This window comes from Balaenoptera physalus (genome assembly GCF_965194825.1).
Source record: "Balaenoptera physalus genome assembly, chromosome: 8".
In the NCBI taxonomy this organism is placed as follows: domain Eukaryota; kingdom Metazoa; phylum Chordata; class Mammalia; order Artiodactyla; family Balaenopteridae; genus Balaenoptera; species Balaenoptera physalus.
In genome coordinates this window covers 13867138-13894949 of record NC_138887.1, presented here as the reverse complement: position 1 = coordinate 13894949, position 27812 = coordinate 13867138, and the positions used below count along the sequence as shown (strand labels likewise).

The 27812-nt window shown below is 37.0% G+C and overlaps 1 long non-coding RNA gene across 1 annotated transcript; it reads right to left on the bottom strand.

Moving 5' to 3' along the window:
* Positions 1–11767: 11767 nt before the first annotated feature.
* On the bottom strand, positions 11768–20396 carry LOC309666325. Its single transcript, XR_014267053.1, has 2 exons — positions 17697–20396; positions 11768–17617 (listed from the first exon to the last, which is right to left on the bottom strand). It is a non-coding gene; the product is annotated as an uncharacterized lncRNA (long non-coding RNA).
* Between the last annotated feature and the right edge of the window lie 7416 nt (positions 20397–27812).

The following is a 27812-nucleotide window of genomic DNA, read 5'->3' as shown; positions in this document are numbered from 1 at the left end:
TCATTATGTATTCAGAATACCAATATTTTGTCTGTAATATGCATTCTAAAAACAGTCTCCCTATTTCTGCCTTACATTTTTCTTTATGGTGGCTTTAGATGGGCAAAGGTTTTAAATTTTGATGCAGAGGAAATGAATGTTGAAACTTTTATGTTTGTTTCTTTTAGTGTTGTGCTGAAGAAAGCTTAAATCTCCTCAATGTTTTAAGGATATTCTCTTTTATGTTTTTCAAACAAGTTAAAATTTTGTTTTTCACATTTAAGTTTTCAGTCTACCTGGCATTAATTTTTTTGTTTGCTGAGAACAGGAAGCCAATTTCATCTTTTCTCTATACGGATAGCCCAATGTCCCAGCAGTATCAAATACTCAATCTCTTCCCCAGTTATCTGCAATGTCACCTCTGTCATAGATTAAAATTCTGTATATGTGAAGGTCTGTTTCTTGACTTTTAATTCATTCACTACCATTCTGCCTTAATTACTAATGCTTCATAAAGGTCTTGATATCTGGTAGGGCAAGAACCTAAACCCCTGTTGAGATTTTAACTTGCACGTCTTTTTTGAAAAAAAATGGGGAGAATTAACATCTTTATGCCATAGAGTTTTCCAATCAATGATCATGGTATATCTCCTCATTTATATAGATTTTCTTTCTATAAAAGTTTACACCTATTTTTAGAAAATTTGTAAAGTACTCTCTGTGCGGGTCTTGAGTATCTTTTTAGATTTATTACTAAATACCTTGTAGTTTTGTTGCTTTTCTTTTTAACAGAACTTTTCCAATTATTTGCAACCTTTTTAACTTAGATTTTCTAACTATAGTTGCTGATGTAAAGATCATAAATCAGTCACCTTTTCATAAATTAATCATTTTGTCTCCATTTATGATATTTTGTCATGTTCTTTTGGGTTTTCTATGAGACAATTATATAATCAAAAAAAATTTGTTTCCTTCTTTTCTATCTTTTATACCTTTGGTTTTATGTCCTATGACACTGGCTAAGATCTTGTCTCCAATATTTAATAAAAATAGTGGTAGTGAGAATGTTTGACTTGTTCTTCATTTTAAAGGGTACTTGCCATTTCTCATGATTGAGAATAGTGGTTCCCATGAGTTTGTTATAGATATCCTTTAAAACAGTAAGGACATGCTCTTTTATTCCTAGTCTGCTAAAAATGTTATATTTTATATCTATAGTGGAATTTTAATCATATGCTTCTTTTGAATACATTAAAACAATCATATAGTTGTTCACTTTAATCATTTAATATATTGAGTGTCCTTTATAGATTTCAAAATATTAAGTCATCTTGCATTTCTTGGGTAAATATGACTTGGTCATGATGTATTGCTTATATACACAACTAGATTCTGCTTGTGGATAGTTTACAGATTTTTGCATCCTTTGTTCATGAATGAAATTAGCCTGTAAATCTTTATTCTCCTATATCCTAGTCTAGCTCTGGTATTAAATTCTTGCTTCATAGATTGGGGAGTATTCCCTCCTTTTTTCTTCTCTGAAAGAGTTTTTAAAGATCAGATTGACTTTTTAAAATTTCATCTATAGAATCATCTGAGACAATGTGTGTGTACATGTGTGTATGTAGACTTAAAATTATGGATTCAATTTATTTGATAATGATGGGAGATGTTCATGCTTTTTATCTCTTCCTGAGTCTTTTGGGAAATTTTCTAGGAAATTGTCCATTTTTGACTAGGAATTTATATTGTTTGATACACATTTTTCATTGAATTCTCTCATTATCTTTTTAATATCTGTTTCATATATAGTTATGTTTCCATTTTTATTCCTAATATGGTTTACTTGTACATTCTCTTTTCTTGTCTAAATCATTCTTGATTGAAATCTGAGTATTTATTAGCTTTTTCAAAGGAACAGTTTTTGCTGTTCTTCTCTATTTAATCATTTTTTTAATAGTTAACTAAACTTTCTTATCATGTTAGCTCCTTCCTTCTGCTTTCTTGAGCTCATTCTGTTATTTTTTTTCCCACTAACTATTGAGATGGATGTTTAGCTCATTAATATTTGGTCTTTATTCTTTTCCAATATGTGCATTTAAATCTATAACTTTCCCTAGAAGAACCGCTTTCTCTGTATCCCACAAGTTTTACTATATGGTATATTCATCATAATTCAGGTCTAAGTATTTTAAATTTCCATTATGATTTCTTGAGTTATTTATTAGATTTTGTTAACATTGCCAAATATATGGAGATTTAAAAATATGTATGTTGATATTGACTTCTAAATTAATCATATTTTAGTGAGATGATGCGACATGCTTAAAGTTGATTCTTTGACATTTTTTGAGATTTACTTTATGACCTAGTTAGTTTGCATAACTGTTCCATGTTTTTGAGAAGAATACTTATTTTATTATTACTAGGTACAGAATTATATACAGGTCCACTAGCTCATGTTTCATAATTATATTGTTCACATTTTCTGTATTTTTACTAATTTTTGTGTGTTTTTTTCTAGCAAAAATAGAGATATATTAAAATCTCCCACTCTGGTGGTGGTTTTTTAAAGTATCTCTGCAATCCTATGACTTCTCTCTAAATTTTTAAGCTATTTTGACTACATACATAGAAGTTTAATATTGTTTTAGTTTCCAGGTGAATCAACTATTTTATCACTGGCAAGGGTGACAGCAGGGAGACCAGTTAGGAAGCTACTGAAATAATCCTGGTGAGTGGTACTGGCCTGGGCTGGAGTGGAAGGGCTGCAGTTGGTGAGAAGTGGTTGGACTCTGGATATATTTTGATTTAGTGTTGGATTAGATGTGGGATGTGGGGAAAAGGAGAGTCAAACACACCCCCAGACATGACCTGAGCTGCTGGAAGGATGAAATTGCCATTTGCTGAGATGCGCATGCCTAGAGGCGGAGCAGGCTTTGGGAGTGAAAAGCAGCCATTCACTTCTAGAGGAGAAAAGTTTAAGATGCTATTAGATGTTCAAGTGGAAATACATGGAGGGAGTGGTTGGATGTTTGAGACTTAGGAATCAGGTCTAGGCTGGAATTTAGTCTTTGGGGATGTCAGCTTGTGGCTGGGCTTTAAAGCCAGGAGCTTGGGGAATGGGTCTGAAAGAGAGAGGATAGCTAGAGAAGAGAAAGCCAGGGGACCGGGCTCGAGGGCACTTCAGTGCTCAGAAGGTGGGAAATGAAGAGCCACCTGCAGAGACCGCGGAGGCCTGGCAGGTAGAAGGGGCATGTGACAAATGTCGTGTCCCGGAAACCAGGAGGGTTTTAAGGAAAAGGGAGTGATGGATTGTGTCAAAGGCTGCTAAAAGGTCAAGGCATATGAGAGCTGAGAATTGACCACTGGATTTAGAAATGTGGCGGACCTGGTGTCCTTTACTAGAGCAGTGTGTAGTGACCAGTCTTCCCTCCATGGATTGCTGAGAGGAGAGCCACATCAAGCCCTAGCCCGGTGGAAGCATCCTATAACAAGCACTAGCTGTCGTTGTTCACCCAACTGCTGGGCTGCAGCTTCTACTTCACTTTGCAGGAAACCCCGGCCAAGAAGAACACGTGGTGTTTCCACCCACCCATGTGGTGCTGTCTCAGAGACACAGGGCTTTCTAGGTGGGCAGACAGAGGCCGCCCCTTATGCTCTCCCAGTGACTTAATGCCCTGGGGCTGCTGTCCACCAGGACTGAGGGCATGGCATTCCTCAGCTTTAGTACAGCAGCGCCCACTAGGCAGATGGCAGCCAGGCACTGGGATTCAGTTCGGGGCTATCTACTTCAAGGTGTCCTCGAGATAAGAGGAGAAGGACTTGGAAAGTGGGACAGGGGAAGATGCTGGTGCTGTTGCAGCAGAATTAAAAATCTTCATCAAATAAAAAATAGCATTGACCCTTCCCCCTTCCAATAATTGGTATTGGCAGAGGATGAATTGAGCTCTCAAAGTATGAAGAAGATGATGCCAGGGTAGAAGCTATGGAAGCAGAGAATATGAACTCAATCTATATATTACTGATACTCCTCGAGAAAGTTCTAGAATGTTCAGAAACAGTGAAGGAAATTGAGAAGCAGTGGCCAGTGAAGTAGGAGAGTCTGGCAAGCACAGCATCCAAGTGACGTGTATCCACGATCTCTGTTCTAACAGAAAATCTCTTTCCTGTGCTAAAGAAAGCCCCGAGTCTGCAGACCAAAGGGCTCACCAAGAAGCATTATTTAATAGATTATCTATTTTTAAAAGTTAGAACTTCATCTCACATTGTACACCAAGATAAATTTCAGATGGATTTAATAGTTAAATAGAAGAGAAAATTACTTTAAAAAGTAGAATGAAAAAATAGGGGACTCATATCTGCTACTAGTTTAGGAAGAAATTTTCCCAGGTATAAACAACTCTGGAAGAAGATGCAAGAATGAAAACCAAAGGGATTTGGCGAAATAAAAATGTGAAACTTCTATAGGTCAATAAATACTGTAAACAAAATTCAAGGGGAAATGAAAAACAAAAGTATTTGCATATGGTGATCATTTCACAATATATATAAATATTGAGACATTATGTTGTACACCTGAAATTAATATAATGTTATATGTCAGTCAGATCTCACTTAAAAACTTGCATAAACATGAAAAGGATTGACATGATTCCTACAAAGAATTCATAGAATTTGATGAGCGAAATGATACTACAGAGTAGAAAATATTCAGAAAAATAATAAACCCATGAAATAAAAAAATACATGCAGAAGCATCTAAGTACACCCAAAATTTAAAGGAAGAAAATTAAACTTATGAAATGTTGTTCTTCATCTGAGAAACTTACAAAAATGAAAACAATTAATCTGTAAAGATGTTAAAGGAAAGAGTGTTGAAATGCAAGGTACTTAGACCTTTTTGGAACACAATTTGACATCATTTGTTTTAGTCAAAACAATTTGACCAAAATCCTTAAGATTATAACATTCAGCAAGGTAATTTTTCATATTAGAAACTCATATGATTATAGTGATCCAGAAAAAATATGTTGAAAAAAGATGCTCATAGTCTCCTTAAACATTAAAATATTGTAAATAGCTTAAATATCCAGCCATAATACAGTGATTACCTTAAATATTACAAAGCCATTATGGTACAATTGTTGAGGAATACTGAGTTTGGAAAATCTTCAGCTGAGTGAAATAGGATAGTAACTATACCATATGATACCAAATTTGTGTGTGTATGTATTAAAGAAATAGGTCAAGTAGTGTGACTGTGGAAGGTATACATTTTCTAATTCATATGTATGTTTTCAAAATTATCTTCAATAAGCATCTGCTTCTTTACATATTATATTATTATATTAATTCTTACGTATCACATTACTATTAATACTTATAATAATATATATTTTAACACAAAGAGGACAGGAGACAAAAGAGAAAAAAGAAAACCAAGGAGTAGTATTGCCAAGAGCTATAGAGCTCATCTAGGGCGATTTAGGGGGCAAACGACACTTGCTAAAGCTGATGCTTTTTCCATTCTTCTTAACTGTCTCCAGAAAGCAGAAAGAGTCGATTCTCCCCAAACTTTGGGGAAGTTGGCCCAGAGAGACCCATGGGATGATTTCCACTTTGCCTAAGGCAATTTGGATCACTGAGGTCATTTCCTTCGATCAAAATATTTCATAGCATAAAGCAAAGTGGACAGGGAGAACTCCTTGATTTACCAGAACCTTGATGCACCAGCTGCACATAATGTGAGTGAAACGGTCCCCTTTACATGACTGGCACCTTCTCTTGTTTGAGAGGCACCTGCCAATCTGCGCCATGGTCACCTTGTGATGGTGCCCAAGAAGTGATGCCCTTGGCCGGAACCCACGGTTATATTGATTTTAGAAAAATTATCCATAAGCCATTTTATTAAAAGCTTAGTAAAGGGAGGTTATTAAGATCAGCAAAATAGATTTTTGATACTAATAATACTGTTTGAATATAGACTGCAAGTTGGAACAATATCAGAGGAAACATTCCATTTTAAGGTTTCCCTGTGAATCCGAGTATGTAACAAAACACCTACTCTATACCTCTAGCTATTAGTATTTTATTTACTAAGTGGCCCTTATTTCTCCTTTGAAAAGCAGTTGAATTTCCTCCCTCCTATCATTTAGCATCCTTAGAATGGCACTTGGCATTTAATAGGTAAGACTCCAGACTCCATGCTATCCACAAGCTCGGAGTTAGAGGAATTTGAGTTTTCATATTTCAGTAGTTGGTTCCACCGAATCTGAATCAAAAAGGATGCTACTTATTGTTTCTAGATCCATGCTCTATTTTGGGTGCTTGATAGAAGACAACATTTCCCCCAAATATTTAGAGATGCCAAGAGCTCTTGTTTCATTTGCTACCCCACAGACTTCCCTTCCCCATATGGTTATCTAGTGGGCACTGGGTGATGACTTTATGTAGAAACTGTGACCTGGCGTCTTAGAACTCGTACACCATCTGTTCAGGTAACATTACAAAGGCCAGGTGGTGGGAGACAATATAATCATATGAGTCCTTCTTCTTCCAGAAGGAATTATAGTCCCTCTCTATTGTACCTGAATGAGTGTCCATATAGTATTACTTAATGAAAAAAAAAGGAAAAGAGGCATTTAATAAAAACTCTGGTACAGCCCCCAACCCTGAAAAGTTACTAGTAGATGTAATTCCTATAGCATATGTGTACATTCAATGCAATGAGATTTGTAGACATTAATTACACCTGTCTGCCAATCCTCTCTCTCCTTTCTTTGCCCAAGGATGCTGTACGTGAACATAGCGCATCCCATGGAAAACCTTTTTTTCCCCAAAGGTGCTATCCTGATGTTAATTCTGACATAAACTTGCATGAAGAACAGAGAAATTCAGGTCTGAGCCTGCCACACTGAGAGTTTGCTTGGTTTTATCCGAGTATTATAGGACACAGAGTATTTAGCATGCTCTGAGGCCCCTGAAATACCTCACTACCGCACAGGACATCTTTTTTTAATAACCACTTTTACACAGTGCAGGGGAAATCTCAACCACACACAGCTCAGGATGCTATAAGCAGAGAAACTCCTGGAAGCCGTCGGTCCCTCCTAGGCTTGCTTTCTCATGACACACATCTGTCTAAATTCTTTAGTGAGGATTCTTGGCTCCAGAGTGGGAAGGAGCATGGACACCCCACTTGTGAAATAAATGGGGAATGTAGAAGTCGGGGAGAGCTGTAGCCACACCAGTTCAGTGTCATAGAGCGTGTGTGATAAAATCAGTCTCTGAGGTTTCCTTGGTCTTTGCCTGGGGAGAGAAAGAGATATTCCTGGAAAAACGAGTAACACCCCAGGATTCGAAGCATATCACACCCCACGTATTTTTAGGCATTGAGAGAATACACATTTTATATTGGTGAACAGGTACCTAAAAACCACACAGACATATTTGGGTGAGGAATTCCGAAAGTATATTGTGTGACTACCCAGAGAACTGATGTGGTTAGAAACATATATGTGTGTATGGCTATAATGACATTTCCTTGTATCACATCTATCAGGTTACAAGCAGCTTATAATTTTCTTTTTCTAGTCACAGCCAAACATTATAATGGCACAAACCATAAATCAACAGACATAGAACACTGCTTAGCACATATAAATGTATGTGCATTGCAGAGTGATCTGAGATTACAAAAATATATCAGAAGTCAAAAGGAGCTGGTGGAGAGATGCTATGTCTTTATTGAGATTGTTTGGAGGATCCTAATGTACTGTCACTGAAAGAATAATTTTTCCTTTACAATCTACTTAGCAAAGATTTATCGATCCTTCCCCCTTCATAGAGAATTACTGATCCATTTTAGAAAATCAGATTTTCACACCTTTCATGAGAATGTACCCAGCGTGGTTCTCAGGGGACCGCCGGGGAAGTTGACTTTGACACTCGGTCCCTTGAAACTTACACACCACAGCCAAGAGTCTCATCACTGATTTGTGGCACCAGGCCATAAAATACTTTCATACATTTATAGAGAAACGATTGTACTGCAAGGACTTATTTTTCCATGCTCGTGGATGTATTCAGGGTACCGTTATTTGTGTAAATAGCATTTTTCAGATGTGGTGCTTTTTCTTTTTCTTTTCTTCCCCTGTCTTCTCAGCTGTGATGTGGTGAACAGTAAGGTAAGATAAAAGTTGTTGAAATTCATGCTGCAAAGCCATGGGATGCTGTAGAATTTCTCAGTGTGTGTGTAAATAACTTTCTTAGCCAGGTACACATCTGCTTGCCCCTCATGATGGGAGTATCCGTGGTAGCAAGGCAGCCTGCATGGTATATTGAAGTATGCATCGTAATGAAGGTGATTTATTATAATTAAAACAGTGTGGAGAGGAGCTCTGTATCAGACATACTGTTTCACAGAAGAGCTTAATAAAGGGCATTATTATTAGTTATGGATTTGGGTGAAGGATGTTGTTTCCTGGGAGTTATATGAGTATTAGTCAAAGTCTGAAGTTGCTCTTTTGAGTTGTTCTGGATTGGGAGGGAGGAAACACTCATTAAACGAAGAATCTTCATACTGACGGGGAGGCTGGCGTGGATACGTTTGCATGCAAGTAAGAGAGGGATGGGAGAGAAAGCGAGAGGGAGGAGACAATGACGTGCACCTGAACTGCTCTCTCAGCAGGCGCAGTTCTAGAAGCCTTTATTACATATCTATGGAGACAATGGCATGGGCTGTAAGTAGCTCCTGTCTCTTGATATAATAATGCACATAAAGTCGGGGTCAGACTGGGTTCGCTCTGGGCTTGATGCTGTGGAAGGTCACTAGGGGAATCGATGGACCAAAATGAGCCCTGAGTTTCATGCAATCAATGCGATTTTTCTATTTAAAGTGGACACTGCTAGGTGCAAGCCTCAAGCTTCCAACGTGGTTTGGCTCGGCTTTTTCAGATCGAGAGTAGATGGCAATGCAAAGAGATGGTTTGCTATCGTAACTGAGGTGAGATGCTGAATGCAGTACAGGAGTGGCTGTCTGCAAACACAGCTTTCAAGTTTGGTGCCCTGTTATTTGAGCAACCAAATTAGTAGCCGCTTGATTGCTGCGGGGTTACCTTGTTCTCTGTTTATTTTGCGATGTTCAATGAGTCAAGAATTAAGGGAACCCTATAAACATGAAAAACGAATTGTTACTAAAATCAGACTATTTCTAGATCTTTTCTACATTCTGTCTATCCACCCACCCACCCATCTATCTATTATCCATCCATAATCTATCATCATAGTCTATCTATCTATCTATCTATCTATCTATCTATCTATCTATCTATCTATCTATCTGTCATTACCATCCATAATCTTTGCTGATTGGAAAATAGATAGAAGGATTCTCTAATGTATTTTTACATCAATACCGTTTCTAAAATAAATTTTTTGAAAGTTTGGCCGAGTCAGATGTGAACAGAAGACATTTGATTGTCCGCAAATCTAGAGGACTTCTGATTTTGCATTGATTCGTCAAGCTCTCGGATTCTCTGCAGGGGCAAGCAGCTTCCCATTTAAAAGGACAAATCATAAATGCAGTTTTCCCACCAGAATGAAAGTTCTGGGGCTGCTGAAGGATCTTTTATGGGTCTCTCTTCATCATGTTACATTGCCACTGAGATACGCTGTATGTCATTTAGGAAAACATTACAGAGGGAAGGCAATGTCGTTTTCTTTTGGGGGAGAAGGTGCATAAGAAAAGACTGGGATTTATAAAAATATTCTAAGTCTATGAAGGACACCTCTTTTGCTCTCTTCTACAGGAGGACTGCAGTGACAAAGACAAGTTAACTGGCAGATTCTGCATTTTACTTAGGGCGAAACTTTACTTCTTCCTGCAAATCAGGGTTCTAATCTACTGAGAGAAATGAGAGAAATGCCAGTCTCCCAGTTACTAAAGGGCCAGGAAGCTGGAGGAATTAAGGAAAATTAACTTTCCATCACATTGAAACACATTTGCCACTGAATGGCTACTTTATGTTTTTCCTTCCACTCTAAAAGATAACATTGCTGCCCGGATTTTAATTTAAACTTAATTTAATTTAAACTTCCAGAGTTTTAATTTAGTAAAAGAATGCGAGAGAGAAAATAGCTGAAACCACTGTTGACCCATGACAGAAAGCCAAGTTCCCACTCCCTCACACAGGCCCTGGCCGCCTTTCACGTTCAAATAAACATTTTTTGCAAAGAGCTAATTGAGTATATTTGTAATAGTACAGGTCAAGTACAAAGAAGTCTAAATTTACTTGCTGAAACTGGAAAAATGTCCCCAGGGAATAAGAGGTGACAAGAATAAGGGGAGAAGAGGTGTGCAGAGAACAAGTGAAGAATTTTACCTGTAGGATGTTGTCACTGGGTATCTTCAGCTGGGGCAGTGTGCCTTTATGCCTGCAATTATGGGTCTTTGTGTGTAGGGCCCAAACCATTTTGAGTTTGTGTATTTAATTATCAGAATCCCAAAACAACTCAGAAAAATACTACTGAAAATGGCATTTTAGCGTGTGTTTCCAATGGCACAGAACCTCAAATCTTAGGAATCTGAAATATGTACTTTGTAAATACCTGGAAGATATGGAAAGAATGATTTAATCATAATTAATTGTCATGAATGATGCTGTACTGTTCAAGTCTAGTCACTATGTTATTTTCTGAAGTGAGTCTTCAGCATTTATTCTACATAATACTAAATACAAAATTTGACTTATGGACAGAATGATTTTTTTTCCCCGTTTGTTTTACCAGTGATTCTATAAGACATGCCCTTAAAAGGAGAGGAAGGGGGGACTTTGAGATTTGTAGTGGTGATTCTTACTTTCCAGAATACGTTCATTTGTGAAAATAATAGGCTACTTAAATTTTCTGTGCCATAGATTTTTAAAAACTCATATATTGGGGACCTCCCTGGTGGTCCAGTGGTTAAGACTCCATGCTTCCAATGCAGGGGGTGTGGGTTCGATCCCTGACTGGGGAACTAAGATCCCACATGTCATGTGGCACAGCCAAAAAAAAAAAAAAAAATCATGTTTTGTATTCCAGGAAAACTTGGTAAATGTAAAAAAGGAAATGTACTTTGCATATGAACTTACAATGTATGTCATTTTATATTTTGCAATATAATTTATGGTATTTATTATTCCTTAAATTTATTATTTTATTTTTATTATTATATTTATTATTCCATTTAACTCATAGTGTCCTAGTATTTTAACTTATAGGGTCCATGGGAAAATGCAAGAGTACCCCTCATTGATTATGATTTTGAAATCCTTCTTGCATAGTCCTTCTTTGAAAATGAATTTGAGTGACTCAGTCACTGCTTAGAGACCCAGAGGTCTTTGGGAGAGGGTGAAATAAGACTGCCACTGAGATGCTTCTTCCTGCAAAATCACTTCCCTTCAGATGAGGATACTGGGATAATGGAAACATCCTTAATCTCAAAAGCATCCCTGAATGTGCCACCCTGAAAATTAACCTCGTTCATCCCTTTCCCCACCTTCATTTTTTTTTCTTTTGGGAGATCTCAGAAAAATTGAGCACATAAATTAAAGTGTCCCTTTAGCCACCCTAACTTATGCAACCAGCATTTACTCAACAGAACCCTGGGTTTCAGAGACCTTGACAACACCACAGAGGTCATATTTTCACCCAGATGAACTGCTCATGAAGAATTTTTTCAATGTCTTAGAGCCAAACAGGCTTTTCTTTGATTTCAGAGACAAAGGCTGCCTTCTTTTCTGTCTTAATTTTTTTTTTTTGAAAAAGATGTTTATTGTGGCTATTTCTGGGGAAAATCCCACTTTCCTGTTATGTTTGTGCATCTCTGGCAATATATCAGGTGAATAAAGAGGTATAGGCTCTTATCCTGCACTTACATGATTTCTTTTTTCTTTGGTGGCACCCCTTCCCTGTTGCTAGTACCACAGACCGACAAGCCGTGTTGATTGATCTTTGTCAAAAATTGGTCTAGTTCTGGGGAAAGGTTTTGATTGATTATGCTCTCTGGAGAGATCCTTTTCCCCATCACCCTAATTGTTTAGAAGTACCATCAGCAGAGGTTAGGATATCTTTCTAGTTTTCTGAAGGCCAAGAGTAAATAAAATATCTCTTCACCATTTACCACCCCAAATTAGAATAGGCAAAGAGGAAACGTGTAATGAGCAGTTTCCCATAAATCTCCCATAATTCAAATATATAGTAGGTTATGTTGATGGTCTTGAAGAGGGGGCCCTTCTTAGAATTGTTTGCTCTGCTGGGTAGTCTACTGAAGGGACCAGTTGAATGAAAGTGTGTTGTCCACAGACCCGTGACAATAGAAACTGTGGCTAACTGAGCATTCAAAAATTAAGGAAGAAAGTGGCTTAGAAATGTTGGGGAGGAAGAAGTTTTCCTTTACCCTTCTAGGTTCTTCAGGATGGTCTAAGAATTAAACTGACGTAAGACAGATTGACAGGAGAAAATCAAACAAAAGTTTCATAACATGTGTACAAGGGAGACACCCAGGAAAACTGAGCAACTCTCCAGAATGGCTGAAACTCATACCATCTTCAGCCAAAGGCAAAAGAGGATATTGGGGGTAGTGGTCTGGTACCTCAAATAGGAGGAAGGCAATTGACATGGAGATGGAAAAGCAAATGTTTGGTAAACAAATGTTTGCTGGGTCATGCACAGACAATGGGACACAGAGAGGAATTTTAACAAACAGACTTTGCTAGGTTCTTCCCTGTCTACAGACCTAGTTCATACTATAGTTACCTATGGTGATAGCTCCCTTCCTGGAACAGGTCCTGCATCTACATTCTTTAGGCAGTTAGGGGAAGGTCAAATATTCTTCCTGAGTCTTTGGGGCCTTGATTGTTTTCAGTTTAAAATAATCCATATGCCAAAGAGACATTTTGGCGTGGCAAATTTTGCTCCTCAATTCTGGAGTCCCTCTATTCTGTAACATAAGATTGTTCCTTTCCCCTTGCAAGAACTGTCTGCAGGCCTTACTGTGTTCCACCAAGATGTAGGTACAGTTCACATTTTTTTTTTTGCCACCTCCACTTCCTCCTTATACTATACTTTTCCTTCCTTTAGATCATCTGATCCCTTTGGACACTGCAAAATTTGCATTCGTTTCCGGGGAAAATTAAGCTATTTCTAAGGAATTTGAATACTCCTATGAAGGCCTCTAATTTTCACAGTATCTTTATTTTGCCAAGGGTAAATGTATTTGAATCCCAAAAGCCTTAAGTTAGTTTCAAAGAAGACAGCCAATAGCGAAGGCCCTACACAAAAAATTCACATCTCTAAAATGTAGCCTTAAGGCAATTTCAGTCTTGGAGAAATGTCTTCCCATTTTTCAACGTGGCTTGACTTTGTTATAACCTTGGAATTAAGTGCACTGTTTATTCTTTCTGGTAGATCCATTTAAGAGCCTCTTTAGCAATGCTGCTAAACTCCTAAGAACATTGCCTTTTTAACTATACTCATTTTTTTTCCCGTTACCTTAACTAACTTTCAGTTGTCTATTTAAATCTTGACTGGCATAGAGCGGGCCCCACGAAAATAACACTGCTTGGGCTGACTTTAGTGATACCTTCCTGATTTGTCTTGGGCAAATGAGAGAACTTCTTCTTACCCCAGTCTCACCTTTTGTTAACGGAGAATGTTAGGTCACCGCAGAGATATCAGAGGGGAAAATGTGGGTGCTCAATAAGGGTGGAAGACAAAACTGCTCATAAAATGCTTTTAGTTCCTTGGGAAGAGGTAATATATAAATAGACGGATTAAGGGCATAGATTCAAGCCAGTTTGAATTCACATAACTTTTGTTGGACAATCGTATCACAATATTGACTCAAGCCCAGATTAGGGCCTCTGGGGTGTCTCTTTCTCTACTGATTTGCAGTTTATTGGTTCTGCAATTCCATTACCCTCTATCTGATTTCCTCAACATTTCCCTTGCTATTTTACTGTGGTCAGAAGTTCTGTTTGGGAATAGCAGGGTACTCTTGTATGGAATGCTGGCATCACATTTAATTTCCTTGATTCTGGGACACTCACTTTGTTCTCTATAATTTATTAAAAGAAGAAAAAGAATCGATAGTTGAGAAACCTTATTAGTTAATTTCCATTGTAATCTGACTTTTTTTTGGTCATGTCTGTCCTCGGATGTCTACATCTTTAATTTTGCGAAGTACAGATGAGCCCCTTTATGGATGCATCAACTAATTGCATTCACTTAAAGCAAAAACGAAGAGACTATTTTTTTTTTCTTTACTCACTCACAGTAGACATTCTCCATAATTGCAAAAAGAAAAGAAAGGTACAATAGCCATCCCAAGTAATCCTAATTAGTTCAATGGATATTTGAGCTCTATCAATTACTTAAATAACTTAGGGAGTGGGGGGTATGTGGGTAAAGAACCATCAGCATGTGGGTTGATAGTCCCAAGTAAAACAAATGGCTTGAAACCCAGATAATGCCCCAGACTCTGGCCTTGAGATACTTCTGACTACAGCACCTGGTGAAAGACATGTCTAAAAATTTGCATTTCTAGTTTTTGAGCAATGAGCGAAGGTTAGGTGACGGGTGAATTTGGAAATGAGACTGTGAAACCAGAAGTCTGATTGGAGCTGGACTAGGTGAGGTACCGGATTAGGTACAGAGCTCGATTCAGTGACATCAAATCCCTGGTGAATGCACGTGCCTGGAATCCTGGGCTTCAACCGGTTGTACTGAATCCCCTCGCCTGCTTTTTATCAGCAGCTGTATTGACAGGATTTTCATTACTTCCTAAATATCTTCACTGGCTTGCTTTATTTTTCTTCTCAAAGTTTGATACGTATATATATATATAAACCACTGGTAGTGCTATCATGTTAGTCACCACCAATTTCATCGTCCTTCCCATTTATTAATGGTCCTACTTGCTCTCTAATACCCCTTTTCTTCCTGATATATCTGTGAAACCCTTCTTCTTCCCTTTGAACTCCTTTATCTGGAATTAACCCAGTCAACTTCCACTGTCTTCTGTTTCTGTGGCAAGCATTACAGGGCCAAAAGTTTTCTTCTTGTGAAATAATGTATATGTAGTAATATATATGTATATGTATGTAATTGTGTGTATATATATATAAATATAAAACATGTATAGAACTGTGTATATATATATATATATATACACAACATGTATATATGTGTATATGTGTATGAATGTATATGTACATACATGTATGTAACAAATAAATTAATAGCATTTTTATCTCTACTACCATAAAAACCTATCTATGTTTTTAGTAAATATAAGAAATAAAATTTGGTGACTTGGCACTAGCCTGAATTGCATTTACTAAAATCTAGTCATCCGCTCTTTAAGATATATTTTGTAGTCTTACCTTTAATCAATAACTAATGCCACTTCTAAGATAATAAACAACATTATTTCCTAAGGAAATAATCAGAAATGGACTCAAAATTTATGTATAGTTAACATTTACTCACAAAGTGTAAACTTGTTTGAAAAATCCAAAAGCTAGGTTTTTCTAGGAAAAACAACTGGAAGAAAGAATATCAAAATATGTGGTTACCCTAATGTAGAAGAATTATGGGTATTTATATTTTCTCCTTTATTCTCTTTTACATTTTGCAGTTTTTCTACAGTAAAAATGTATTAATTTTGTAATAAGATACTTAAATCTTGATTTAAGAAAACTAATAAAGCAATATATTTTCAATGGAACAAATCCAAACAATAAACCAAGGGCTCTGCTTTTTTGTCCCACTGAGGCTCTTTTGTCCCACTGAGGCTCTGCTCCAGTTTCTGTTTACTTTTTCAGATTTTTTTCTGTGCCTCTACGATCACACACAAACACATGTTTTCATACTTACATACATACTTTTTAAAAAAATGAAAATAGTCCCATATACTGGCCTGTGGAATTCTGTAAGCAGATTGTTAAGCTGTTGGTAGTTTGAATGCAGCTATGACAAGAGTGTTTACCTCATGGAAATCAGCAAACACGAATCAAAGCTTCTTTGTAAAATGAGAGCTGGTTTCCCAGCACGCCACAGACCCATACTATGTATTTCATTCTGTAATTTCCTTTTTGCATAGTAATGCAGGCCATATTCCATGTCAGGACTTATAGCTCTTATCTGATTTTTTTTATGGTTGTGTGATCTATTGCATGGATGTAATGATCTCTCTATTGATAAACTTTTGTGCTGTTTAAAATTTTTGGTATAAAAAAAGAAATATCATGCTTATATCTCTTGATGTATTTGTGCAAGTAATTCTGTAGGACAGATTCCTAAAAGTGGACGTTCCTTGGTCATATAACCCAAATTTAAAGTTTGACTATTTAAAGTTTGACTATTACTGGCAAATTGCTCTCCAAAAATCATTTTTCTAGTTTGCACATCAACCAATTCTTTATCTCTAGTCACTACTTGAGGTTATCAATCTTTTAAAATTTTCTAATTTGATAGGCAAAATAATTGGTACTTTAATTATCAGTGAAGCTAATCCTATTTTTATAAGTTTATTGTTCATATATATTTCTTCTTAGTCTTTTATTATTGATTTGTAAATGCTCTTTATATATTAAAGATGCTACATTTTTGTTATATGTGTAGTAAATAGTTTCTCCCAATATATTATTTTCCTTTATCTTATTTAAGGCTTCTTTTGCCTTCTGGGAGTTAAAATCTTGCTTTATGACATCCAGGTTTCATGTAAGAATTATAAAGTGTTCTCTAATCTAAGGCTATGAAATTATTAGGTGATCCTTGGACTTTTTCCACATGCTTTCATGGAAAAGGGTACTTCCATTCCTACCCAAAGATCCAAAGAGTGTTGAAATGATCTGTTCTCTGCTTCTTTACTTTTCTCCATGAGAGGAGGAATTGTTAATTTGATGGTAAGAATTATGAACACTTATTGGGCCAGATTTACAAATGTGTGGCCTGAGTGTTAAAAGTCATAGTTGCCTGTGGCACAGCCTCTTGGCTTCTTGGACATATACATTAAAGTAGGGATAGAGGATGGGCAGAAGAGGATGTGGGAGGAACAGAGAGAACAGTTGGTGTTCCTGCATTATTTTTATAGAAGTGCCTTTTCAATGCTTGTTAAGACTATGAAAATAAGACATTAGAGGAAGCAGAAGAAAATGGGCAATTAAAATGTGAGTGGTCAACTGGTGAGATACATAGAAAGTAAAATGAATGGAGATTTTAAAATGCTACTTCCTATTGTAGTATATATCCCTAGTGTTTATAGTTTTCTGGTTCATGGGAGGAAACTGTACTTTTCTGTCTCTTTGAAGTTAGGAAGAGCCATTTAACAAGTTCTGGCCAGTGGATTGTGGGGAGAAGTGATGTGTGGTACTGCCCAGCCAGAACATTCAATTGAGGTTGCTAGGTCCTTAGCTGCAGTGGTCATGGAACCGTGGTGTGTTGAGAAGCCACCTCTGTCAGCAGAGACCCTGAGTAACTATGATGAGCAGAGCCCTCTTGTCAACCCATGTTTGACATATTGCATGAGCAAGAAAAAAATGCTGTTTTAAAGTCCCTGAGATTTTGAAGTTGTTTGTTACTGCAGCCTAACCTAGCCTATACTGACTGTCACATTCATCAACAAATGGTGTAGGCCCTACCCTTTAACTCATTCCCTTTAACAGCCTAACCTAGCCTATACTGCCTGTCACATTCATCAGCAAATGGTGTAGGCCCTACCCTTTAACTCATTCCCTTTAACATCAGCCTCTTTAGTGGGGCTTGCCTTGTATCACCTGTCTTCAAGTGGTAAACGGATCTTATCAGCACCTACTGGAGACCCAGTGAGATGCCTGCTCTTTCTTTATTTCAGCTTTTCAGTTCCATGTGGATGGCTAAGTCATGCTTTCAATGCACACTGACCTGTTTTTAACTGGGGCAGAGGAAATAGAAATCTTTCATCTCAGACTCTCTCCTATGCTGCATCCTCCTATCAGAAGCCCTTTCGGGGTTTGGGGACACCTAGCAGGACATGAATAAAACTGGCATTTTGATCTGCATTGGGCAAGTGGTTCTTAAGTGTGTATGTGTTCTCTGTAGGTTGGAACCCCGAGGGGATAATGGAGAGTGTTAGATTTCCCAATATCCCACAGAAGACATTCTCCTTAATTTTATTCTTGTAGAAATTTATATTTATACCACAGAAGTAAAGTTTTAACAAGTTATATTTTGCACATTCTTGTGTTTACACATGACACATTTAATTTAGGAATGCAATCCTCAACTCCACCACCTATAAGTGTAAAAACGGCAAGAAAATACATTGGGGAAAAAATGTAACTCTTGGAAATTTCACTGTCTGGCTTAGGAATGGACACCAATACTGCAAAGTAGCAAGGAGTATTTGTGAGAGCAATTTGTGTGACATTATTCTGCTGTCTATAAATATGTCCTGTATGCAAGAAGACCAAGGAGGGGGAACTCCCCTCTAATACTCACTTAGGGAAGAGAAGGACTGCTTTCCAAACCAAGGCGAGTGCTGTTGTGGTAATGGGGCATCAAACAGGCAAAATTGTATGTGTTGTCAATGGCTACAATATAATTTTATTGATTTACAATGTTTAGAGTGAAGACGTGATTTCTAGCTTATATAAGGTGTCACATTGGAGTAATTGCACACCAACTGGATTTTATGACCAGAAAAGAGCATGGTAATGCCCACACAGATTCCTCAGGCTGCCTTGCTTTTAGGGTTGTTCAGTAATCAGGGAGTTATTATTAGCAGTGGTCCTGCTTGAATGCTCATGGAAGGCACAGATGTTGTGTGGCTTGGGTTTGATTTTAGTATACATATTTGAACCATGCAAAAGAAAGCATCTTCAAGTTGCTTCCGTGGTTTAGTCAAGAGCCATTCTGTCCTTTTGGTCTCCAACTGTCCAGATATTCATGAACTTCTCCCCGTAATGTTCTCCATCCGGCACTTTACGTATCTCAGGCTCCTGTGCAAATGTTTTGGGAAATACTGCTCCCTTTAAGCAGAGCACAGGAGTCTTGAGTGGTGTTGCTCTATGAATGATTCTCACACCACCTGCATCAAATCACCAGGTTGCTGGGCCCTGTCTCAGAGGTTCCAAAGCACAATCTCCAGGGGATAGAGCCTTGAAAAGTGCATTTAGAACAAGCACCCTAGTGGATTCTGATGCACAGAATTCTGGGATCCTGGACGTGAGGAAACACGTACATCAACTATGACTCATATGAAATTTTTAAAGAATGCATGGGTTTTATTTTTATTTTCACTATCGTTTTGTTTTACATTTGTGTCGTACCCTTATTCAGAGAAATTCAGAAATCCAAGTTCATATCAGCTTTCCAAATAATTTTCATGTTGCTTTGAGGCATGTCACATTCAAGATTTGTTGTGCATATGAATACATGCCCATATATTTATACTTATACAGGAATTACAGTATATTTTGTGTAAAGATCTTGCTCAGAGCTCACCTGTGCTGTTCTTGACAATGAACTGCTTTGAGATATTTTGAGAAAATTGTATCTGGTGAAGAAGCCGACTGTAGCATTTTTATTTGAAATTAAAACATGTTAGTTTTCCTGATCCAAGTTTATAAAGTGATTCTAAAAATCTTGCCACCTCCGCTATGAAGTAACAAATATTTCCTGGGACTGACCACTACTGTGATGTGATTAAATTAGAAAGCCATTTCTGTTCTTACAAGTTGTTGTGGTCAAACACAGGATGTCATTTCTCATAGGCTAAAAATTGCTGACCGAGCCCGTGAATAAGTTGATAAATATGAGCATTTTTCTGCAGAAAAAAAAATGTGCTTAAGTTAGCATTCACAAGAAGAAAGAATATCTCTTCATATGATGTTTTATAAGAAGGCTGTGATATTTTTGCAATTGTGATTGGTTTAGTTGGGAAACATATCAACCGGTAATTACTATCAGCCCTCTTTGAAGGCACAAAAGGTGAATTCCTACTTGTGATCATCCCAGGGACATGGATTTGCCCCTTTCTGAGCTCTCACCAGATGCAAATCTTATCTGATCTACTTTAAAACACCTGTATAAAGACAGGCTGGTACAAGGGATATAGGGCCTTCTGTTAGTGATTACTCTGTGGACACATGCACCCCACCCCTTGCAATGTCTTTTGAAACGCTTTAAGGTTGACAATCCTATAGTTATGACTCTGGTACACCACTCTATCGGTTTCAGTTCCTCAGAGGTAGCATCATGAATACCACATCTTGAGTTGAGAAACTGTCAGCACCTTGGTCAGCTCCAGGGCCCACTGGGTGGAAGGCAGAGGAGGGCCTAGAATTCTCACTCTCTCCTAAACATATACATAAACCAGTGGCAACGCCAGCCCTTATTCATTCCAGGAGGTGGAAGAAGGAGTTTCCAGGGTAGGTTATAGCTCTTTCTACTCTCCTTGCCAAGATCGCAATTAGCAGATTTTTATGAAATTTCCCAATATTTGTTTATTTGCCTTAAACCCCTCTCTCTTCTGACTTCCCTTCCATTATTATCTGCATTCTCATATTGGGATTAGGCTCTCTGATGACCAGCTTCGATTAAAAAAAATCTTTATTGAGGTATAACTTACATACTGTACATTCATTCATTGTAAGTGTGCATTTTGATAATTTCTAGTACATTTGCAGAGTTGTGTAACCATCACCACTCATCAGTTTGAGAACATTTCCATTACTCCAAAATGTTTCCTCATGTCCATTTGCAGCCAGTATCTACTTCCACCCCTAACCTCAGACAACCACTGATCTGCTTTCTATTACTACAAATTTCCCTTTTCCAGATATTTTATCTTTTAAAATTTTAACTGCCACCGCATTTTATTTATCCATTCGCAGTTGTTGGACGCTTGGATTGTTTCTAGTCTTTTGCTATTATGAAGAATGTTCCTGTGACCATTCACATACAAGTCTTTGGACATATATTTTCACTTTTCTTAGGTAGATTCCTAGGAGTGGAATTTCTGGGTCATATTGATATAGTTATGTTTCATTTTTAAAATATAAATTTATTTATTTATTTATTTTTGGCTGCACTGGGTCTTCGTTGCTGCGTGCGGGCTTTCTCTAGTTGCGGCGAGTGGGGGCTACTCTTCATTGCGGTGCACTGGCTTCTCACTGCGGTGGCTTCTCTTGTTGCAGAGCACGGGCTCTAGGCACACGGGCTTCAGTAGTTGTGGTGCACAGGCTCAGTAGTTGTGGCTCACGGGCTCTAGAGTGCAGGCTCAGTAGTTGTGGCACACGGGCTTGGTTGCTCTGTGGCATGTGGGATCTTCCCAGACCAGGGCTTGAACCCATGTCCCCTGCATTGGCAAGCGGATTCTTAACCACTGTGCCACCAGGGAAGTCCCAGTTATGTTTCATTTTTAAGGAAACTGCCAAACAGTTTTCCAAAATGGCTGCCCCATTTTACTTTGTCACCAGCAACGTGTGAAGGGTCCAGTTTCTCTAAATTCTTGCCAAAAACTGGTATTATAACCCTTTAGTAAATGCATACTAAACTTGCCTAATGACTAAAAAAGTTGAACATCTTTTCATATGTTTTAGCCATCTGCACATCTCCTTCAGTGAGAGTATCTTTTACCCATTTTTAAATTGAGTTGTCTGTCATATTATTGAAATGAAGTGTTGATTATATATTCTTTATGCAAGTACTTTGTTAGAAATATAACTTGCAAATATTTCTTCCCAGTTTATGGCTTTTTAATTTTTACTTATTTATTTTTAAATTGTTATTGGAATATAGTTGATTTACAATGTTGTGTTTCAGGTGTACAGCAAAGTGAATCAGTTATACATATATATATATCCACTCTTTTTTTAGATTGTTTTTCCATATAAGCCATTACAGAGTATTGAGTAGAGTTCCCTGTGCTATACAGTAGGTTCTTATTAGTTATCTACTTTATATATTGTAGTGTGTAGATGTCAATTCCAATCTCCCAATTTATCTCTCTCCCCTCCCCCCACCTTATCCCCTGGTAACCATAAGTTTGTTTTTACATCTATGATTCTACTTCTCTTTTGTGAATAAGTTCATTTGTACCCTTTTATTGGATTCCACATATAAGCGATATCCTATGATATTTGTGTTTCTGTGTCTGTATGACACAGAAGTGTCATGACTGAGTCTGTATGAGTCTGTATGACTCAGTATGATAATCTCTAGTTCCATCCATGTTGCTACAAATGGCATTGTTTTGTTCTTTTTCATGGCTGAGTAATATTCCATTGTATATATGTACCACATTTTCTTTATCCATTCATCTGTCAATGGGCATTTAGGTTGCTTCCATGTCCTGGCTATTGTAAATAGTGCTGCAATGAACACTGGGGTGCATGTATCTTTTCTTTTTTTTTTAATTATTAGCACCTTTAATTATTATTTATTTATTTATTTATTTATTTATTTGGCTGTGTTGGGTCTTCGTTTCTGTGCGAGGGCTTCCTCTAGTTGCAGCAAGCGGGGGCCGCTCTTCATTGTGGTGCACGGGCCTCTCACTGTCGCGGCCTCTCTTGTTGCGGAGCACAGGCTCCAGACGTGCAGGCTCAGTAGTTGTGGCTCACGGGCCTAGTTGCTCTGCGGCATGTGGGATCTTCCCAGATCAGGGCTCGAACCCGTGTTCCCTGCATTAGCAGGCAGATTGTCAACCACTGCGCCACCAGGGAAGCCCTGTATCTTTTCTAATTATGGTTTTCTCTGAATATATGTCCAGGAGGGGGATTGCAGGATCATATGGTAGTTTTTCTTCCTCCTTTCTTTATTCACTGTCTCTCTGTCCCTTTCTCCCTACTTTTCTCTTTCTTTCTTAGATATATTTTGCTATCTTTCTTAGATATTAAATGTGTATATATACACATTTGTTAACAGTAATACCCTTTTTTTCTCTCAGAAGATCACTGAGGTGAGGATGGATTACTTAAAATACAAAATGTTCTTTTTATGAACCCATGAAATGGATATTCATTTGTGCATTCACATATACATTGGTATGTATGATCTGCAAGCATATATTACAGGAAATTGCCCATTTTTTTCCTGCCCCTTTCCATTTGTTTTACCATTCTTCTGAGGGTATTAGAAACTTTTCAGCAGGCTGAAATGATATGTAAATAGTTTTGAAATACTCCATGTCTCTGGTCTAAAAGAAATCAGCACTGGCAAATAAAACAAAAAAAAAATGAAATAAAAAAAGTATATCTTTAAACATTTTTAAAAGTTTGTATTTCCTCCTATTCCAATCAAAACTACTACAAGGCACTTTTGGATATCTTACATCCAGATGTATGACTGGTCAAATAAAGCCACTTGCAAATAATAATAATTATTATTATTCTGTTAATTACACAATTCTTTCCCCATTTTAAGAAACTTTTATTTTTTTATATATCTATTTATTTATTGAATGAAAGATTCTTTAAATTCTGTAGTGTTCTACAATTTTCAAAAGTTTCATACAGATGATTTCATATCATCCCATAATAACCCTTTTTTGTCCCCTACCCTTATATTGCTCCTTCCCCCTTCCCTTCCCCCACTGGTAACCACTAGTTTGTTCTCTATATCAGTGAGTTGGCTTCTCTTTTGCTTTATTCACTAGTTTGTTGTTATTTTTACATTCCACATATAAGTGATATCCTATAGTGTTTGTCTTTCTCTGTCTGTCTTATTTCAGTTAGTATAATGCCCTCCAAGTCCATCCACGTTGCTGCAGATGGCAAAGTTTCATTCTTTTTTACGGCTCAGTAGTACTTCATTATATATATATCACATCTTCTTTATCCATTTGTCTGTCAATGGATACTTTTAGGTTGCTTCCATACCTTGGCAATTGTAAATAATGCTGTTATGAACATTGGGGTGCATGTATCTTTTCAAATTCGTGTTTCTGGTTTTTTGGATATATACCCAAGAGTGGAATTGCTGGGTCATATGGTAGTTCTATTTTTAGTTTTCTGAGAAATCTTCATACTGTTCTCCATAGTGACTGCACCAATTTATATTCCTACCAGCAATGTATGAGGGTTTCCTTTTCTACACATCCTTGCCAACATTTGTTATTTGTGTTCTTTTGATGATAGCCAGTCTGACAAGTGTAAGGTGGTATCTCATTGTAGTTTTGATTCCCTGATGATTAGTGATGCTGAGCATCTTTTCACATCCCTGTTGGCCATCTGCATTTCCTCTTTGGAAAAACGTCTGTTCAGTTCTTCTGCCCATTTTTAAATTTTTTAAACATCTTTATTGGAGTATAATTGCTTTACAATGGTGTGTTAGTTTCTGCTTTATAACAAAGTGAATCGGCTATACATATACATATATCCCCATATCTCCTCCCTCTTGCGTCTCCCTTCCACCCTCCATATCCCACCCCTCTAGGTGTTCACAAAGCACCGAGCTGATTTCCCTGTACTATGCAGCTGCTTCCCACTAGCTATTTTACATTTGGTAGTATATATAAGTCCATGCCACTCTCTCACTTCATCCCAGCTTACCCTTCCCCCTCCCTGTGTCCTCAAGTCCATTCTCGACATCTGCATCTTTAGTCCTGTCCTGCCCCAGGACCTTCAGAACCTTTTTTTTTTTTTAGACTCCATATATATGTGTTAGCATATGGTATTTGTTTTTCTCTTTCTGACTTACTTCACTCTGTATGACAGACTCTAGGTCCATCCACCTCACTACAAATAACTCAATTTTGTTTCTTTTTATTGCTGAGTAATATTCTATTGTATATATGCGCCACATCTTCTTTATCCATTCATCTGTCAGTGGACACTTAGGTTGCTTCCATGTCCTGACAATTGTAAATAAAGCTGCAATGAATATTGTGGTACATGACTCTTTTTGAATTATTGTTTTCTCAGGGTATATGCCCTGTAGTGGGATTGCTGGGTCGTATGGTAGTTCTATATTTAGTTTTTTAAGGAACCTCCATACTGTTCTCCATAGTGGCTGTATCAATTTACATTCCCACCAACAGTGCAAGAGGGTTCGCTTTTCTCCACACCTTCTCCAGCATTTATTGTTTGTAGATTTTTTGATGCTGGCCATTCTGACTGGTGTGAGGTGATACCTCATTGTAGTTTTGATTTGCATTTCTCTAATGATTAGTGATGTTGAGCATTCTTTCATGTGTTTGTTGGCAATCTGTATATCTTCTTTGGAGAAATGTCTATTTAGGTCTTCTGCCCATTTTTGGACTGGGTTGTTTGTTTTTTTGATATTGAGCTGCATGAGCTGCTTGTATATTTTGGAGATTAATCCTTTGTTAGTTGCTTCATTTGCAAATAGTTTCTCCCATTCTGAGGGCTGTCTTTTCATCTTGTTTATGGTTTCCTTTGCTGTGCAAAAGCTTTTGAGTTTCATTAGGTCCCATTTGTTTATTTTTGTTTTTATTTCCATTTCTCTAGGAGGTGGGTCAAAAAGGATCTTGCTGTGATTTATATCATGGAGTATTCTGCCTATGTTTTCCTCTAAGAGTTTTATAGTGTCTGGCCTTACATTTAGGTCTTTAATCCATTTTGAGTTTATTTTTGTGTATGGTGTTAGGGAGTGTTCTAATTTCATTCTTTTACCTGCAGCTGTCCAGTTTTCCTAGCACCACTTATTGAAGAGACTGTCTTTTCTCCATTGTATATTCTTGCCTCTTTTGTCATAGATTAATTATTAGTGTGTGGGTTTATTTCTGGGCACTCTATTCTGTTCCATTGATCTATGTGTCTGTTTTTGTGCCAGTACCATACTGTTTTGCTATTTCCTGTTTTGATGACTATAGCTTTGTAGTATAGTCTGAAGTCAGGGAGCATGATTCCTCAAGCTCCATTCTTCTTTCTCAAGATTGTTTTGGCTATTTGGGGTCTTTTGTGCTTCCACACAAATTTCAAAATTATTTGCTCTAGTTCTGAGAAAAATGCCACTGGTATTTTGAAAGGGATTGCAGATGGAAAGATACACTGTGTTCTTGGAGTGGAAGAATTAATATTGTAAAAATGACCATAATTACACAATTATTTATAAAAAGTTATAAAATTCATCATCAACTCTGACTCTCACACCAGTCAGGGAAGATGTAAGTGTTCTTATGTTACAGATAAGACAAATAAGCCACAGGAAGTTTAAGAAACCTACTCAAACCTACAGCACGTTGACAGCATTGAATAAATGGAGTAAATGGATATTAAATAGGTTGAGTTTATCTTGGATCTATGATAACTTCAAAATACCGTGTTTTATTTAGTTTTCTGGGATTGAGAGTAGAATGTAAATATGAATTGATACAGGTGATGGTCCTCAAGCATGGATATAGAGTTGGGGGAGACAAATATTGAGAGGAAAGGGGAGTAATGGCTCAGGAAGGTCTACCCCGAGGAAGGATGTTGAAACAGGGACACAAAAGTTGAGTAGGAGGTATTTATTTCTAATGTTTAGTCATTTTCAGATGCTTACTGAGTAGAATTTGAAGATAAGTGAGTCTATCACTATGGAGACCTGGAATTACAAAGAACAGATTTAGATGATTCTAATATTTGCAAAGTCTTGGGGGAATAAGTTATCCTTTAAATGATTAGATATGTATAGGGGTTTACTTGCTTATCAGTTTTGTATTGCAAATATTCATCAGCATTTTCATGTAGTTCAAATGGTTAAGCAAACATCTCTAAAAATTCAAATTGTGGATGATTTATATTTGGGCAAGGAATTTTATTAATTTGAGTATTCACAGAAACTGACATTAGCCCAACTCCCAGAATCCTCATCTTTTAAAAAATTTATTTTTATGAAAACAATCTAGATTTTATGAAAATACAGTGTTTAATTTCCTGAGAAGTTAAAAGATAGTCTCAAAAACTTAGGAAAATAAAAATGTAAAAAATACATGCCTTTTAGAAAGATGTCGTCACAGCAAATAAAGGTTCTCGGAATGATTCTGAATAGTACCTTTTTAGTAAGCTAACAAAACAACATGGAAGTAATGAAACAGCATAATTATTACCATAATGACATCTCAGAAAATATGCCACATCATCCTTAAGTGTTCACATAGTAACTCAGTGATAACCTTCAAGAAGAATTTTAGAATATTATATTTAGAGATAATATAAATATTTTAATTAGGAAAGGAAAGGCATTGTTGAGATCTTTCGGGTTAAGTTCTTAGATAAATGCACATGTGTTTCTAAGAGATTCAAGAGAGGACAAAGGAAACATGCAGGGAAAAGGATTATTCAAAAGCTTCAAAAACTTGCATGCAATATTTTAAATGAGTGACCATTTAATGAGTGACCATTTAATGAGTGACCATCTCATTCATAAATGTAATATTTAAAACATGCTCAATTTCTGGAAACCACAATGAGATACTCTTTATACCTACTAGGATGGCTATAATAGAAAAAAAAAGTGGAAAATAACAAGTGCTAGAAAAGATGTGAAGAAGTTGGAACCCTCATACATTGCTGATGGGAATGTAAAAAATGTGCAGCTGCTGTGGAAAATAGTGGAAGCTCCTAAAACATTTAAACATATAATCACCATATGATCCAGTAATTATACTCCTGAGTACGTTTCCAAGAGAATTTAAAAACATATGTATATTAAAAAAAACTTGCCCACAGATGTCTATAATAGCATCATTCATAATAGCTAAAAAAGTGGAAACAACCCAGATACTCATCAATTGATATATCTATATAATGGAATGCTATTTAGCCATAAGAAGGAATGAAGTATTGATACCTGTTACAACA